The sequence below is a fragment of the Genypterus blacodes genome, unplaced genomic scaffold, assembly GCF_046128005.1.
Source record: "Genypterus blacodes isolate CSIRO-AG114 ecotype Tasmania unplaced genomic scaffold, CSIRO-AGI_Gbla_v1 ptg000053l_1, whole genome shotgun sequence".
NCBI lineage: Eukaryota > Metazoa > Chordata > Actinopteri > Ophidiiformes > Ophidiidae > Genypterus > Genypterus blacodes.
In genome coordinates this window covers 3,867,586-3,884,616 of record NW_027466865.1, presented here as the reverse complement: position 1 = coordinate 3,884,616, position 17,031 = coordinate 3,867,586, and the positions used below count along the sequence as shown (strand labels likewise).

General features: G+C 39.0%; 1 long non-coding RNA gene across 1 annotated transcript; it reads left to right on the top strand.

Moving 5' to 3' along the window:
- Positions 1 to 5,973: 5,973 nt before the first annotated feature.
- LOC143001239 (uncharacterized) lies at positions 5,974 to 16,589 on the top strand. Its single transcript, XR_012963692.1, has 3 exons — positions 5,974 to 6,139; positions 10,006 to 10,111; positions 16,517 to 16,589. It is a non-coding gene; the product is annotated as an uncharacterized LOC143001239 (long non-coding RNA).
- Positions 16,590 to 17,031: the final 442 nt, after the last annotated feature.

Here is a 17,031-nt window from a genome sequence, read left to right as displayed (position 1 = left end):
AAATTGTCGCTCATATGCACCATTGCGTCCTTTTCTTGATCTATTGTTGAGCAGCCAGGAAGAAACATCATACAAACACAGTTCAACCAAGGACAGTCTCTTTATCTGTAGCACTTCATGCCATATTCCTAATGGTTGGATTACAGATTTGTGTCACTACAACAGTCAAATTGTTTTGGTTATAAATTTGTTGCAGGTTGTAACGTCTGGATCCTCCATTTGCCAAAATTGCTCAGTCTGTAGGAGCCATCTATATTTGCTGTTACTGACTTCTGAGGCCGAAATCACTTAACCACATAAGTAAATGCACTTACAAAATAGAGGAAATGACAACACTGTGTGCAGTCAAAGTCATTTTCATTGTAGTGATTTTGTGAGGAACCCATACAACCATTAATCCAGCCTCTGTGACCTTTCACTCACCTCTCTTGTCGTCATACCATTGATAAGCACTAATGAAAGGAATTAAGGAAGGAAAAGGGGGTTGTTTCTCATTTTTGAAGATGCGCATGTTTTGTGGATATCGTCATCATCATCATCTGAAGATCATAAAGCTCATTATGTTTACTTTGTGTTGTTAGATTTATTTGATAGATTTTAACAGATCACACATGAGTGAATATGCTGCACTTGTTTATTGTCACATTACAATGCTACTTTAGAAATGCATTACTCCGGTGTTATTAACTGCAAACAGTACACACACATTATTAATTATTATGGCCTCAAGAAAACACGTAATAATAATTGACTAGCATAATGTTGGCATTGAAGGGAATTAAGGGAATTCAAAACCCATGCATTTCTGCATTACATCATGTAAATAAACAGCACTTATTGAATAAGATGTTTTTTTCTGAACAAAACACAACAACAGAAATGACTGCAAGAGAGCATCTTAACACCACCTGAGTAGTTTTCATGGTAAACAAACATGTTTTATATTCAGTTTGTTACTAAATTCTACAAACACATACTGAACGCAATTTGTAATTCTGAGCTTTTACGCAAAGGTGCAATTTAAGATTAAATGCAGTATTTGCTCAAACAGGGGTCACATTTAAGGTACTTTGCACAAACATGGTAAAATAATGCAGTTGAATGGTTTTGTCATAATTTCAACACTTCTTTATACAGCAATACTGCTGTATGAAGAATTTAAAGGGTACAGCTTGTCCCTCTGATTTTAAGGTAATGAGCAAAAGTTTAGCTTTGTGTTGTCAAGGCTGTTGATTTGTATTTCTATTCAGCTTTTGGCTTATGAGTTAGAGGAGATACAGATTTCAGACACAGTTGTGAGTTGTCATCTGAACATGTTTGTACATGTAAGGTTCATTGCTTATTGATCATCAGTAAACTAGATACTGCATTGAACAATTCCGTTTAAAATGATTTTCACCCAAATTTTATGTCTATGGAAATCACACTTGAACTTCTGCTTCTGGCAATAGTAATTGAAAAAAAAGCTGGAGTTAAAATGCAAATAAGCATGCTTATGTTTGCTGCTAATTATGCATGGAAGTTCTTCAGACTGAGTAAAAAAGACATTTATAGAAACCAATTTTCACCCAACCACGAAGTGCTGCAATCTCTCTTGTTTCTTAGGATTATAATGACACTGATCGGCCTTATGGTCGTGTTATAGTTACCACCTTTTCAAATTTTGGCCTATAACCTTTGAACATCATTTTACACAGGTTGTTTGGTTCGAGCCGTATTCTTCTCTATAGGGACGACCATTTATGTGTTTTGTGTCTTGGAAAACAAGTCAGCCTACAATTTATGCCCACCATTCACAATATTAGGCTCATTTGATCTTTGAAACAATATTTACACAATTTATGTGTAAATATGTGTCCATTTATCTGTGTATGTGTGTTTGTGTGTGTGTGAGCCCTGAAGTCACAACTTGTGATAGGTCCAGCCCTGTGACCCTGAACAGAATAAGTGTGTATAGAGAATGGATGGATTAGTTTGCGCAGTTTATGTGCACAGACAAAAAGCCTCACAAATATTTACTCATTAAAAAAAAGTTTAATCTTTCTTTTCTCATTCAGAGCTCTGCTGCAGAAAGGAGGTCAAACACTTCTGTGGCAAACAAAGGGAAATACATTTCATTTCATGGCTGTGAAATGTCACCAAAGACTCAACAAAGTGGTTCAATGTGTAAAACACATTGGACACTTTGGGGGATTGTTTGTGTTTACTTCCAATTTTTTCCTTAGTGACTCAAACACACCATGTAAATGTAGAGTCACCTAATCTTATTGCATCTTATAGCTTTCCATGACTTCTTGTATCTTACTGACTCTTTCTTAAAATACTGACATTTGAATATCAAACAGCATAAAAGCTTACATTAATTAACATATTCAAAAGCCTATATGTGTAAAAAAAATTAACCATTCCTCAGAAGTCTAAATTTAGTTGCAATCTCTCCACTGACTTGAGCTCCAGTTTCATTATGTCCCGGAGTACAACTGAGTGTAATGTTTGCTTATTGTTCACATTGAGCCAACCTTGCGCTAATGGCAAGACCCTCTTTGAGGCCGGCATGGTGCACTCCACTCATATCTGTTTCTCTACACTGGGACCAGTGCTGGTGTCTCCAGTCATTTTATCATTGCCATCTTTTCTGGAAGGTAATCCAAGAATGTTGAATTCAAAAACATCTCAGTGGAGTCTTATTTCTGGTGGTGAATCACTGAATAACTGACATGGCCTTGTGAACAAAACTTCCTGGTTTCCAATTTTAGCTCAGCTTTGACTGGAAGCAAGAGATGATAATGTTGGATTATGTTTTGTCTTTCTATTGTAATGAAGTCACAATAGGTCTACAATGCTACACCCCTGTAAATAGTGCCTGTGAAGCAATTAGCTCAGTGATTCTTAAAGTGTTTGAATACATATCATCTGAGCGAGCCAAAAAACACATACAGTACATACCACATACTGTACCTGCACCACAGAGCCGGGCCTAAGCTCACCTGGGGCCCTAAGCGAACCTCTGCTAAGGGGCCCTCAGACCTGACCCCTGAGCCATGGAAACCATTTGCCACACACAATCTGTTTTTGTCATGCATGTATATATTGTTTAAATAAACCATTACCATCTTATTCCTTGACCATGAAAATCTACCTTTATCAACTGGATCTTTATTATCTTTATGGGAATGGGAGCACAATCTCTGTTAGATGTTGGTGAAGGTTACATATTTGGCCATACAAGGCATACCTGCCTGGATGCATATATATTATTCAGATCCAAACCAGATATCAGCTGTTGAGAGTACACAGGCCTGACTTATTTTCCAGATATAAAGATAGTAGAGTGATGGAAAATTGTATGCGCCTAAAAATCTAACCAATTGTTCCTTGAGCCAAGACCAACCCCTCCATCAAATCTCACAAATTTACTAGGACAACACAGCCCACATTGAGCTAAACAAATCCACCTGGAATAAAGAATTCAAAACGAAGTGCAAAGATGTTCACCTGGCTAAAGCGCTTAGCGGACGGTTACAAAGTGTTTATAATCACTTCAGGCCATTCACCTCCCTTTGGAGGTGGAGAACAAGGTTGTCGATCTGTTCCAGTGAACATCAGGAGAGAACACCTTGAAGCCTTGAGCTGCTATCTGCCATGGTGCAGTGCTGGTAATGATTGAGTATCAGTCCAGCGTGCTCCTTTCATTTCCAAACTATCAGTTTCACCTTCTCCACTACATCACATTTGCGGAGCAGAAGGTAATGATCCAGTTGGGTGGCTGCCAAGTCATTTTCTTTCCTCTACTTCTTCTTTTCTTTCCTCTCTGCTCTCACACTTTATTTCGCTCTCTGTCTGCCTCTGTCTCTCTGTCACTTCCCCTCTCCTCATCCTCGGTCTCTCAGTTTTGCTATTCATTTCTCAAGGTTGCCTGTGGAGATAAAAAACTGTGCCCACTAGGTGAGAAAGTCAGCGCTGTGAACTGTCTCCGGTGAGAGGTCACAGAGTCCAGCAGTTGTTTTACAGTCTTTTTTATAGCTGTGGCAGGGAGTCCAAAAGTGCCAGAAAGGTGAGAAAGGTTGTGCATGCTGCGATTATTGGCTGTGCACTTTACCCCTCTGTTTAACTTTGGATATCAATCAATTTGATCAAGAATGGCAAAGTGTCAAACTGAACAAGTGGACTCTGAAACTATGTACATTAAATAAGGCAATGTACTGGCTATGGGTTTATATTATGGCACAGCAGTGAATTCAACTTGAAGGATTGGCTTCAGTTGAACAATAACTTAGCTATTTTATATCTGTAGCTGTCACACAGAGACAACACAGAGGATAGAGTGGGTGTGGAGGGTGTGTGTGTGTGTGTGTGTGGTGCTGCTGTCCATCTGACAAACATGATACGTGATGAAAAGTTAAAAGAACAATCCTGTATCTACAGTTTTTGCATGTGCAATGAAAAATAAAAATAAAATAATAGAAATCCACAAGGTGTCTTGTGGATTTAAAAAAAAGTCTTTAGACTACATCCATGGTTAATCTTAAAGTATATATACATACTCTGTGTTATGATACAGAAACACTGAACTCAGTGCCTCAGCAAAAGTTCAAGCAGGACCTCTGTGGAAACAAACAGACCTGTAGACTTCAAACGGGTCAAAGAGCAGATGAAAAGATGATTCCCATGCATCCTGCATTGTCTCCACAGAAGAATCAAACACAACTGGAAGTTCTGGGTGAAGCAACTCCACTATGTGGTGTGAATTTAAAGATGATCTAATGACCCGAAGAGCTGATACGGGAGAAACCTGTATTGCTGCAGAAACTAAATTTGTATCCTGAGACGCACAAAAGAAAAGACGCAATCTCTGACAAAGGATGGTAATGGATAAAATCTTTTACAACTTTTACTGACCACATCTTCTTGACTCTTCACAAAGGTTCAGTTGAGTCTGGAAATCTATGTGGCTTGTTCTGTGGGTGCGGGGGCAGTCATTCTGTCCATCATTAGAGGGGCAAAGCCCCCTACAGATTAAAGAGATTTACATTTTCCGGCCAGGACATCAATCCTACGCAGTGCAATTACCCCTGCAGAAGCTATCCCATGCATTTCAATTAAAATGATGACATGATTTCATAACCAAGGTGAATATACGCTTTCAAAAGACAGATGCTAAAGTAAACAGATTGAATACATTTCACATTGGTGCAGATAAGCTCGCCGCTTACCACATCCCTCTGGCCTTGTCTTGTTTATCTTTTCCGTGCTGATAATCCTCTTAATATGGTAATATGTGAAATACCTTGCCTGGATGTTTTAAAGTCCTCTGGCCCATTTTCACATTACTGAGTCTGGGATTCCTTTCATATCTTTTTTTGCCAAAATAAAGGGAGTCTGAGTCTGTGACATGACATCTTATTGATGTCCTGGTTGTGTCAACATCCAGGTCCCACAAACACAGAAAGAACCGATGGGGACTTGTTAACAGGTTTGATAATGAGACTGAGATAATTATCTTGGAGCTACAGCACAGTATGCAATTGCGCCATGCTCCTCAATGCAATTACTTCCTTTAAGACCTATTAACAGCAAACGTCCCATCATTGTTGTCGTAATTGTTGGTTTGATTGCATTTTTTTGTAATCAAAGCGTATCTTTGACCTCTACCAATTACTTAATCAACAAATGGCCTGTGAATGCTGTTATGGATTAGATGAGAGAAAGCAGCTTTGGTTAAGATAACTTATACATGTTTGAGTTCATCTTCCTTATATAGGCTGTTTAGGCAGAGGATAAATGTTAGTGAATGAGCAACAGATCAGGATGATTCACTTAGCAACAAAGAAGTATTGATGTGTCACGTGGAGGTTACAGCATTTTCCACCTGTGAAATGCAAATGTGACCAGGGCAAGGTCTAACATGGTCAGCGTGCAAATTAGCTTTATCGAATAGCCAAGGGAAAACAGCTCTTCTCTCCACCGCATCCACAATGTCTCTGTGCCGTTTCCTTCCCCTCACACGTGGGCTCAGGGACATTCAGCAGCATGTAGGAGGGAGAATTCAAAGAAAAAGCCTTGAAGTTACCTATTGTGAACAGCTGCATGCTTGGTGAACAGACAGCTGAGGAGAGACGCCACATTCCTCACAGCTAAGGTAATATTCAAACTCTTTTCTTTTGGTAGCATTTTTGTACATATTTTCTTGTGAATGAAGCAACATTTTAAATACCACAAGGTTACCGTACTGTCCTTAACATTTTTATAGATTATGTCAACTTTGGTTTGCCCAATGTTTTCGTACACATTCAGCCAACAGGGAAGCAACTCAATAGGCAGCTCCCACAGATTCTGACAAAGGTTTCAGGTTATCTTGCAAGACGCTTAACTGTTTTTACCAGCTCATTTGTTACTGAGCCGCAGGTTTACAGGTGACTTATCGCATCTGCTTTTATTGGAATTAGCCGAGATCCACTGCTCAGGTTACATAGGTCAGGATTACACTCGCCATCCGTATAGTGCGCACATTTGAAGGCCTTGTTGTGCTAGAGATGCTTCTCTTCATGTACAGGATTAACACCAGCGCAGCTGTAAAGGGCTGCAGTTTGAAAGAAAAAGCTGAATAAAGATCACAGCAACAAAGGCAGGGACAATTATTGGTAACATATTTAGAATACAGTTAATAGCTTTGGATAATAAAGATTGCAAAATAATTAATACAGAGAGATGTCTCGTCCTTAATCAGTTAATCAATTTTAAATGTTCAATACAATTTTTTTAACCAACATATTAGTAACAAATTGAAATTATGGCAATTCTATGTTGTTTAGTGAAAATAAGCCAACAAGAAGATGGAGAAAAAAGATGGATTGCATGCGTGTAGCTCAAATTGACAACACAATTGATTTCATTTTGTGTGCCAATCTGTTGAAATGACGGATGAAAAAGCGTCAGAGGTCTGAACAATGAGTCCCAGCAGCATCTCTAAATGTCTGCAGCTTGTTGAGCATACTGCACTAATCTGTTCTACAGTATGCCTGTTTGGACAGAATAATTGCACCACCTACAAATTAATCAATATAGTCAAATTCAACAACACCATACACAAGGGCACCAAACCACAGAGTTGATTTTTAATTCCGAGTTCAGCCATATTACTTTTTCAGAGAGTCATGTGTCAACAATCTGGAAAATGTATTTTTCATGCTATTGGACTTAAATTTATATCACAATGATATGAGCGTTCCAGAAATATTTTGCTGCATGAATTTCACCAGGAAACAGACACATCCACTCCCACACACATATCTATTTTGCATTTTGTCTGAAGATGACTCAGACCTTTAATAAAAGCACAGAGTTACACTTTCATGCCAGAATGGATTTTGTTGGAGCTGGCCTCCGGATGTTCAGGTGGTAGATATCTCATTCTGAAATCTCACGTCGCTCTCACCTATCTTTATTACAGCGTCTGATTGGCCTGGTGGCAACAGCCTCATTTGCTTATCACCATGTTCACGGTAGTCAATTGAAATGCCTGTTGTTTGGGGAAGATTATATTGCAGGCTGCCGCAGTCTAAGTGTCTCATTTTCATTCTGCAACTCACTACCTGAAGTCAGATACTGGGATTTAATAACCACTTCAGGGAAACCATGCTGTAATTACTCTTGTAATCTCAAATTGATCCATAACAGCAGTGCTCGTAATAATTTCAAGTAGTTTTTATTTAGAGAGAACTACCTCAGATTGTCTATTAACTGTCCAAAATCTTGCCAAAATGTTAAATCTTTTTTTTTTAAATAATCAATAAGGTGAGGGCTTTACAGACACTACAAAAGCAAAATAAAGATGACACTCCATCATTTTTCCAGTGCGGACATGCGGACACTGTATCTATACAGGCCTATACACTGTAAAATCCATCAATATGCATTCCAAATCTATTCATCACTTCAAGCTCAAAACTGCACTGAATAATTTCTTGACTGTAACTTTCCAGCATAATAATTGTTTCTGCACCATTCACACTGTGTTCTCTACTGTTGAGTCGGCTTTTCGTGCTTTTAAAGTCCCCCCCCCCCAAAAAAAAACAAAAAATTAAAAAAAATATGACAACTGATTGGCAAGAACCCCTCTCTTTGTTAAGAGGCCAGCTGAGAGTGTTTTCGATTTTTTACTTGTCACAGGCAGGAGAAACAGCCAGGCAAAGAGGGAATGAGTGGGATTTAGAAATGCAACAGTATTTGATGTCCTTTGAGAAAACGTATTCATTTTTAATTATATTATATAAATTATTATATCATGTTTAAAATATCCTTCAACACTAATCCCAAACAAGCTGAATTAATTGATTCCGGGGAGCCATCGAGTCTGTATTTACATCACTAATGTACTCTGTGTGCAATAAAGACGACACTACAAATAATTGAAACTAAATCAGTAAAACAAAATTGACCGTTTGTGTCTATGAACTGCACACCTCACTCCCGTTTACCAGCTTGACTGTCTGATACCAAAGGAGAAGGTTAGCTACGAGACCAGTTTTCCAATATATTATTTCCTGTATTGCACTTTACACACGAGTTCCAACATCCGAATTTCATCCAAGCCAACAGTGTATGACTGTGGTGTCCTTGTTCTCTGGTCCAGCTCAAGCTTTGATGATTTGGTTCAATAAGAAATGTGTATTTTTAAACAAAATGTTGCCTAATGCTGCCTTGGAGGTAACCTCTGAAGGTGATTGTTTTCTATCACAGGTGCTGAGATACAAATCCAATAGCTTGTTAATTTGTTAAAACTCTGCATCATTTTCTCTTCACACTCCAGATGCTCCATGTTTCAATCCTGAGTGTTTGTTGTGATACACTGCAGGAGTCAGCAAGTACAGACATCTGAAAACAAGGAAGCTGCTTCTGCATCCGGGTTTATTCAGACAGGTTCCGTGCACTTTTGCACATTTCATGCATTATTCATATTTTTGTGCCAGTGAAACTGCGGGGTCCATTTTGTGAACTGTTACTCTGTTGTTTCTGTTTTCTTGGAATACAAAAAACGACTTTATAGATCCTGCTCGTGGAGTTTGTTTAGACACACAACGTGCCACTCATGACTGTATAGCCCCTTACAAACCACCAAAACTTAGTCAGGAACCAGCAAGTTCACAGTTGCTTTCCACCACAGACCCAGAAACAGTATTTTGTCTCAATTCCAGGGTAGTTACTCTCAATGGTTCAGGAACTGCTTGGTAGGGCTTGCGAAGCCTGAACCTCACTCATTGGCTAGACCCAAGCTTCACCAGGAATAAATAATAGTGGACTAGGATTGAGCCCACTGAACTGAATATATGCACATGTGTTTTTCAAATGGCTATAAATCTTCCAGGAATGCAATAAATAACCTTCAATTTCCACACACAACACACAAACCTCTGTACTTTCAAAGCCTTGGTTACGGCCCTGTTTACAGCTACCAAAATATTCCTTTGACATCTCTTTCTACAGGTGTTGAGTTGAAAAACTGCTTGGTCACAATGATTCGCTCCAGCTATTTCCGCCCCCGGTGAGCATGGAATTCAGAATATGACATGGTGTCTCTGTAGCATGCCGCCCCCTGGCAACTAATTGTCACCAGAAAGTACTGTAAGATGTGTTTTTGTGTTGCAGAAATTCTGTAGCAGTCTACTTTTACTATTTCAAACACAAAATGCAAATGCAAGCAAGGAAGTATGTAGCTCATATCATGCTCAGGGTAGTTCAGGGAAAAGTTATTTCAAACTTAGAGTTCTAAACCAGCTCATCAAGTCTCACTGACTAATCTTAAGCCTTTGAGCAGAATAGAAGACAAGCTTCATTTTCTGTTCTTTACGGTACATGTCATCGAAACCGTCATGTGCAAGTCTAGCCAACGCATTTCATCAGATTCCTTCCTCCTGGATTAATTATTGCATAATTCACATGCATCGCCGTCTAACTTGTGGTATTATTCAATGCTTTGGTTTATTTCAACATTTTTTTCATTTTCAGATCCAGAGAGAACGGACAAAATCTGCTACCTTGAAAATCCACCCATTCATTCAGAGAGACCCCGCTCTTCATACATCAGTCCAATCCAATCATCCTCAAGCCACAGGTCTGTGTCAAGACAGTCAACATATTTTCTTCAAGGGAAAGGAGAGCACTATGTCAAATAAGTTATTTGCCCTCCTGCATCGCATCGTGCTCCAACCAAAACATCATCCTTGAAAAGCCTCCATGGCTATTGCTTTTTATTTTGTGTGCTTTTTTTACATTTATAACACAATTTCATTTTAACAGATACAGAATTCACTAAAACATGCTCAGGGTGTTTTGAGGAAGGGTTTTGGAGCAGTACATGTGAGAAAGTACACCAATCTAATATGGGAAAAATATCACATATTAATGTTTCAAGTCAATATGTGTTCACTGTCGGTCAATGCTGGCAAATTTCTTGTTTCTTGTTATGATAACAAGTCCACCAACATTCAGAATGGCACCCAGAGTTCAATAAACCCTACCACTTCCTTTAATTTTGAATTATATTTAGCCGCCTGAGGTCCTGTTATTCTACTGATTTAAAGGATGGAAAGAAAGAAGAAATTCATGGGTTCCCTGAGTTCCACAAGTTCAATATTCAACCTTCAAATCCTGGTTTATCTCGTTCTCCCAAATGTCCTCATATCTGACAGTGCCATGTTGAGGAATCTGGTCTGTACTTTTAGCTTGTTTAATGTTTAAAACTCTCTATAAACACATCAGAGAAACACAAAAAAGCTCACAATTTTTGCAAACACTATTACCATAAGATTCCATGAGTTGAATCACACGATTTATTATTCTAAGTGAAAAGTATTGTTAAGTAAATTAACATGAAATCCTTGTACTTTATGAATCTCTATTTCAGGCTTTTCTGTCTCTGAGTTTGCATTTGAAGTGGAACAAATTGCATGAAAAATATATGAAGATAACAATCAACAAGCTTGAAGGACCACCTGAGATAAAGTTAATGATTTATGTCAAGGGTGAAGGGGGAGGCTATTGTTCCATTGCAGTCTAGGAAACGGCTTTGGTTCTTAGGTAAAAATAAACAACAGATACTTAGTCTCTGATCAGTGAAAAACTTGATTAATACCTCTGCTGGCATCCCGCTGTGTGTCATAATAGCCGTAGGCCAAACTCTTAATAAGAAATCATCAGTAAATATTCCTGTCAGCATGGGCAAACATGGTGTCTTGATTACTCCAACATGGAATGACCTCTATTAATATGTAAATCAGTTAAATGGAGGAATTTGCTATGGAGTGAGATCAGGACATGTGCAGCATTCTAGTTGATCCTGTTTGGCGAGGCACAGGCCCCCTGTCTCCTTCTTTCCTCCTCACTGCAACAACCCTCTCAGTTAAAGTGTTGTGCATTATTTACCTGTTTATGATTGGTTAAGCCTCACATGGAGCTGCCATCTGCTGGAAGTGGCACGTAGAAATAAAGTGCTATTAGACCCATTCATTTTCACCAAAGGGAAGGGAAAATGTGGAGGAGGTCTGTGTGGCATCCAATATCCAATCTGAATGAAGTCCAGTGTGATGATTACCTTGAAGTCATAAAATGTGTGGCATTTATGCCTCATTAAGTGTTCTATCCCTGAACATTAGTCTTTAAAAATGTATCTCAAAATAAAATGAACTCTACAAATAGTTCTCATACAATGAACACGTTCACAGCCCCATAAAATGGGATGAGGGGGACACAAGACAGGAAATTTTACCTATGCTTAACTTTTATGAGCTGACTTGATCCAATCACTGGCACTGGCATTCCAGTGTGACACGTTTGAATTAATAATTTCACAGCCGTGATCATTTTGTCGTACATCATGATGATAACTTTTCATTTACAAGCAGTGTTAACAATGACAATGACTTGGTGTTAACGACAATGATAATTGTTAATAAAATTGTAACTATATCAAGTCAATCCGACAAAATTATGAAATGAAAATGCTACTACTAGACCGCAACTACCCTACTGACCTGAATATGTGTGGGCAGAAGCGAAAGTAAGACAATAGGGGGAAAAGTAATAGCTGTTTCTACACTCTGCTCTCAGGCTTCATTCAAACTGGGGTGCGGTCTCTCTCCTCCCCATGCTCTGGTGTCTTCTCAGAGGACAAATATAGGCCACCCGCCCAGCAGACCCCAAAATGTAGCATAAACGATATTGCTGGGTTAGCAGATGGGGTTCTGTCTGCTGTCTACTGTTGGTGTGTTCATCTATTTTGAAGATGGATTATATTAAATCAACTTTGTGGTACATAGGCACTAACATGTAAAAAGTTTATCTCTTTTTAAGAAAAGCATTTGTACACTCCAGTTATTCATTCTCAACAAGGTATTACTTTGGTATGACTTAATTACATGTAGATTGCAGGGTTGGCTGTCCTGACTCTTTTTTGTGTTTACTGAATCGTTGTCCCCTTGAAGAATGTTTTTGATATTTCGGAGTAGAATTACAGTATTGGCTATTTTCTTCATTCCTTGTTATTTTTTAATTGCAAATGTTGAAGTTGGCCACCAACTACTCGCCCTCCTGCGGATGATTTGCTCATTTGTTGTTACCATTTGCCAAAAATGTGCAATAGCTACCACCACTAAAGGTGAATCTCAAAACCTTAACAAAGACACACAAACACACGCACACACACAAATGTAATTAAATTTGTAATAAAAATAGTTGACTCATCTGTCCTAACTAGTGACATTGACTGGATCTGGAAGAAGTTTTTTTCAACTGTCAATTCTTATTTCAGTGAAGTCAGCTTGACTGTTTTTCAACAAAGAAATATGAGTCCATACTTTATGAGTTATGACAGGTCTAATGGTTCTAAATACTATAGCTCGTTTAGGTCTCAGTGGCCTCTGCAGAGAAGCCAGAGGTGTAAATCAAACGTGTCACAACAGACGGCTTTGTTCCTGCAACCACCAATCACCACAAAGCACAGCGCCATAGCTGGGATCCAAACTCAGAAGTGCTTCAAGCATCTGAATGTATTCTAGTTAGTAGTTCTACTCATCGGAACCTCTTGCTTCATCTCACCATTTGTGTGCGACAAAACAATTTTTTACTGTGACAGATGTTTAATACTGCAATGCACTCAAGGACTTAAGTTGACATCACTCAAAATGTTCTTGTGTTGTATGTGTTGTACCTTTCACTTCCTAAATGGCAATCAGCTAACAGTGTCAGTGGGAGCTGTCAGTGCAGACAATTTTAGTTCATTTCTGTTCCTCTAAATGTCTCCAGTCTAATCCCATGCATTGTGCTATTCTAATCTGAAAGGCCAACTATAGGTGAAGCTCTTTGTTTTCAATTTGACAGAAATATATAATTTCATGGATATTATTTCCTCACATAATGTAAAGTTGTTTCCTGCCACAAACAGATGACACGTTTAAACTTAATGGCTTTGTGACGAGGTCCTGGATTCAAATCCAGCTCTCCAAAGGGATTGAGGGGGAGTATGGGAGTATGCTGCTGTGTGTTAGCACTATGGTGGACTGGCAACCTGTTTAGGGTGTACCCTTCCTCTTGCCAAGACCACTGGGATAAGATCCAGCCCTCCCGCAACCCTGAATTGGAAAAGCGGATATAGAGAATGGATGGGTTTTAGTAGTTCACTCTCATTGGAAGCCACAGTTAAGCACACACATACGAATGAAGCACAACAGACCAGATTCCAAACACAGTGGTGCTACAAAACAGGTGACTGTGACTTGGGTTCCCTCTGTGCCTCAAAGGGAACCCAAGTCTTACTGCAGGACAAAACATATATTAACTTGATTGCTTATTAGACAGCTATGCAACTTATACACCAATCACCGCGGAACCCTTACTTAGAAACACTGAACCACACCTCTACATCACTGGTCCCAAAAGAGAAACTGAAGGCTAGAGAAGCAGAGAAAAAAACAGTTTGGTTGCTAATTCTGCTGAACACATTTTCTATTTTTTAAAGGATTTCATAAATACATTTTGCATATTCAGCATAAATGAAGGAACAACCCACTTTGTAGAAGAAAAATGAATAAATAAAATTGAAGGAGTCACGGGTGGAGGCCACGGTTTACTCACTCTAGGGTTTTTATGTACTCGAAAGACATCTTGATCATACTCTGTTCTACTCAGCTCTCAGAAAGCAAAATATGTGACTGTCCCTTGGTTGTGACTTTAAGGGAATTTGATCTGATTGCTCCAGCAATTTGTCTTTACATCACAAGAGGCAGGGCTTTCTCCAGTGAGAAACAGGGGCACTAAGGAGTGATGTAATCAGTTGCAAATGATATGGTTCACTCACCTGAGGTAGATGTCCCCAATAATACATTAATTCAGTCCTTGTGTTTTTGACCAAAGCAAGTCATAAAGTCAATATAAAACAGCAGTAGTGTACTGTCTCCCCATCTTGAAAAGAGATGAGTTGTTTTTATCCATGCAATTCATCTAAAAGATAACATAGCTGTGACATCTGGAAGGTTAGACTGCATTTACCAGGAACCAAATCAGGTAATGCATTGCTCTTACTATGCAAAAGTCTCTCAAGTCCTCTAAAATGTTATCTCTGCAGCTAACTTCATCTAAACTGAGACAACATTATTAGATTGTGTAAACGACATCTTTCGAGCGCTGATCTCATCACATTCAATGAACACTTTCACATTGGCAAATCTTCCCCTGGAGAAGGCTGTGTAGAGCTGCCGTGAGCGAACATAGGCTGAGGAAGGTAGATGCCAACTTGCTCATTCTCTTGTCCCCTGACCTTTGTTAATGGTTACTCTGAAAACCAGCCTGACAGGGAATTGCTGCCTGACGGAGCTGAAGGGAAGCTCATTTCTGTCATGCTTCTTGTAGACAGTGACGGTCGTTAGAGGTGATTGTAGGAATGGTGCTTGAGCAAGAGCCCTCCTTGTTGTGTGGCCAAAAAGAATAAAAGCTAATTTTGACTATCACATTACTCTATGCTCCACATCTCTGTGGAAATACCTTATGGTCAGACACAGATAATCCATTAAATGGAAATCCTTCACTCAGCCTTTCACAGAAGTCAAATTCTCCCAGAAAGCCTTTGAGGTGAAATGCGACACAGCCTCAGCAACAATCGTTGGGTGTCATATGGGATCTGTACACATTGATTAGTAATTGTCTTTCCTTCTTTCCTGAGAGGCTGATTGTCCCAGAGGAGGGCAGCCATTACACCACAGATGGCCACAGGGAGTATTCAAGGACAATCAGTGCAAACAGACACGGAGTTTCCACCTAGACACAAGTGTATCAGCAAGGATTTGCAACAAAGAGCAAAAAGCAAGAACGTGTGGTAACTGAGTGGAGTGGGTTTAGTGTGTGAATGTGACATTGCTGCAGTGAAGGGCTTTTTGAAAAGCACTCACAGTGTAACTTACAGGGTTTTACTCCCTTTTATATGACATACAGCAGCAATCACTCCTGTCTGCATCTTTTCTGCATTTGTACTGCATTGCAACACTGCAGGAATACAGTTGCCAATTGCTTAAAAAAACAATTATCCAAAAGGTTTCTGATTCATTCCTTGATAATCTGGGGACAAATTCCAGCCATTGGTTGTTGTGGCACACATCTGTTTGTTTTTCTTCTGATTTGGTGCATTTTATAACATTTTGCTTAACTAAAACAGAAACTCACTGACTCAGACAATTACAGTAAATTTCTTTTTCACATGCAAATATGGTCTCTTTAATCCCATAGGTCAGTGTGTGAATTAATGGTATTGGGTCCCCACACAATACTAATTCCATTTGAACAGTTTAGTAAAGGAAACACAAAAATCCTCTTAATAACTCCCCACGAAATCAGCTGGAAGTTGTCATTGTGAGGAAAGTACCTCAAGAGCCACTGCTTGGGTCACTCCTCATCTTTATCGGATCAATCATTCAAATGCATAATTTATGTTGTGCTGTACTGATGGTACCCACCAGAACTCATCCTTTCCACCTAAAGATATCTGCATTGCTCACCTTCAACTCCTCCAACAGTTTGTTCTTTGGCATTCCAACTTGTCCTAAAAGACAACAAAAGCTCAGCATCAAGCTTTGGACTTCTTCCAAAGTCAAACAGATACCTAGGAGTCGATTCAATTGACAGCCAACTAATCCACATAACATCAAGAGTGAGGATGATTTTGTATAGGCTTTGGTCATCTTTTGTCATGATTACAGGATTAGCAGGTACACTGAAATCTTCTTAAAAATCAGTATCTGATCTTCAACTACTCAAAAAGTGCCATCAGGATGAGTTGAGATGCCTTAATAAATAACATTTATGATTAAATCTTATTTAATTGTAAATCTTATTTAATCTAGCTCTTTGCCTTGGAGTACGCATACATAGATTTGTTCAAATTTCAATCACATTAAGGTATACATTATATTTAAAAGAAAGATTCATTGTACGCGACTGACTGCTTCTCATCACTCTCCCTGGCTTCCAGTAGCTGCTTACAAGAAATCCAAGTACCCACAAAGCAAAGGCCAGAACAGCATCCACCAACCTGACATTTCTTTCTGGTCTGTGCTCCTTCTTTGTCACAATGCTCTCTTAATGATGTCTGGTGTTACATATCATAGATTGTCACCAAGTCTCTAGAAAGACCATTTAAGAGTCACATTCAGAGTTCTTCAGTTTGCTCTATAACACTACAATATGTCTGTAATATTTTGCACTTGTTACAGATGTCTGGCACTTATGGAACTGAAACATTTTGTGGCAGTTATGCTCCTTGATTAGCACATTGCTGATGCTGTACTTTACTTGTAAGTCACTTTTGCCAAATGCCAAATAAATAACAATTTGAAGTAATATAAAACCATAAGCCAACAGGGAGTCACAGACATTTAGTGCATTGTTACGCAGTGTGACTCAGCCTGCCACAAGAAAAGGAAATGACAAAAGCCTGTTGGACCATAGCATATGCAATAGAAGATCAAAACTGTTTCAAGATAATTGGTA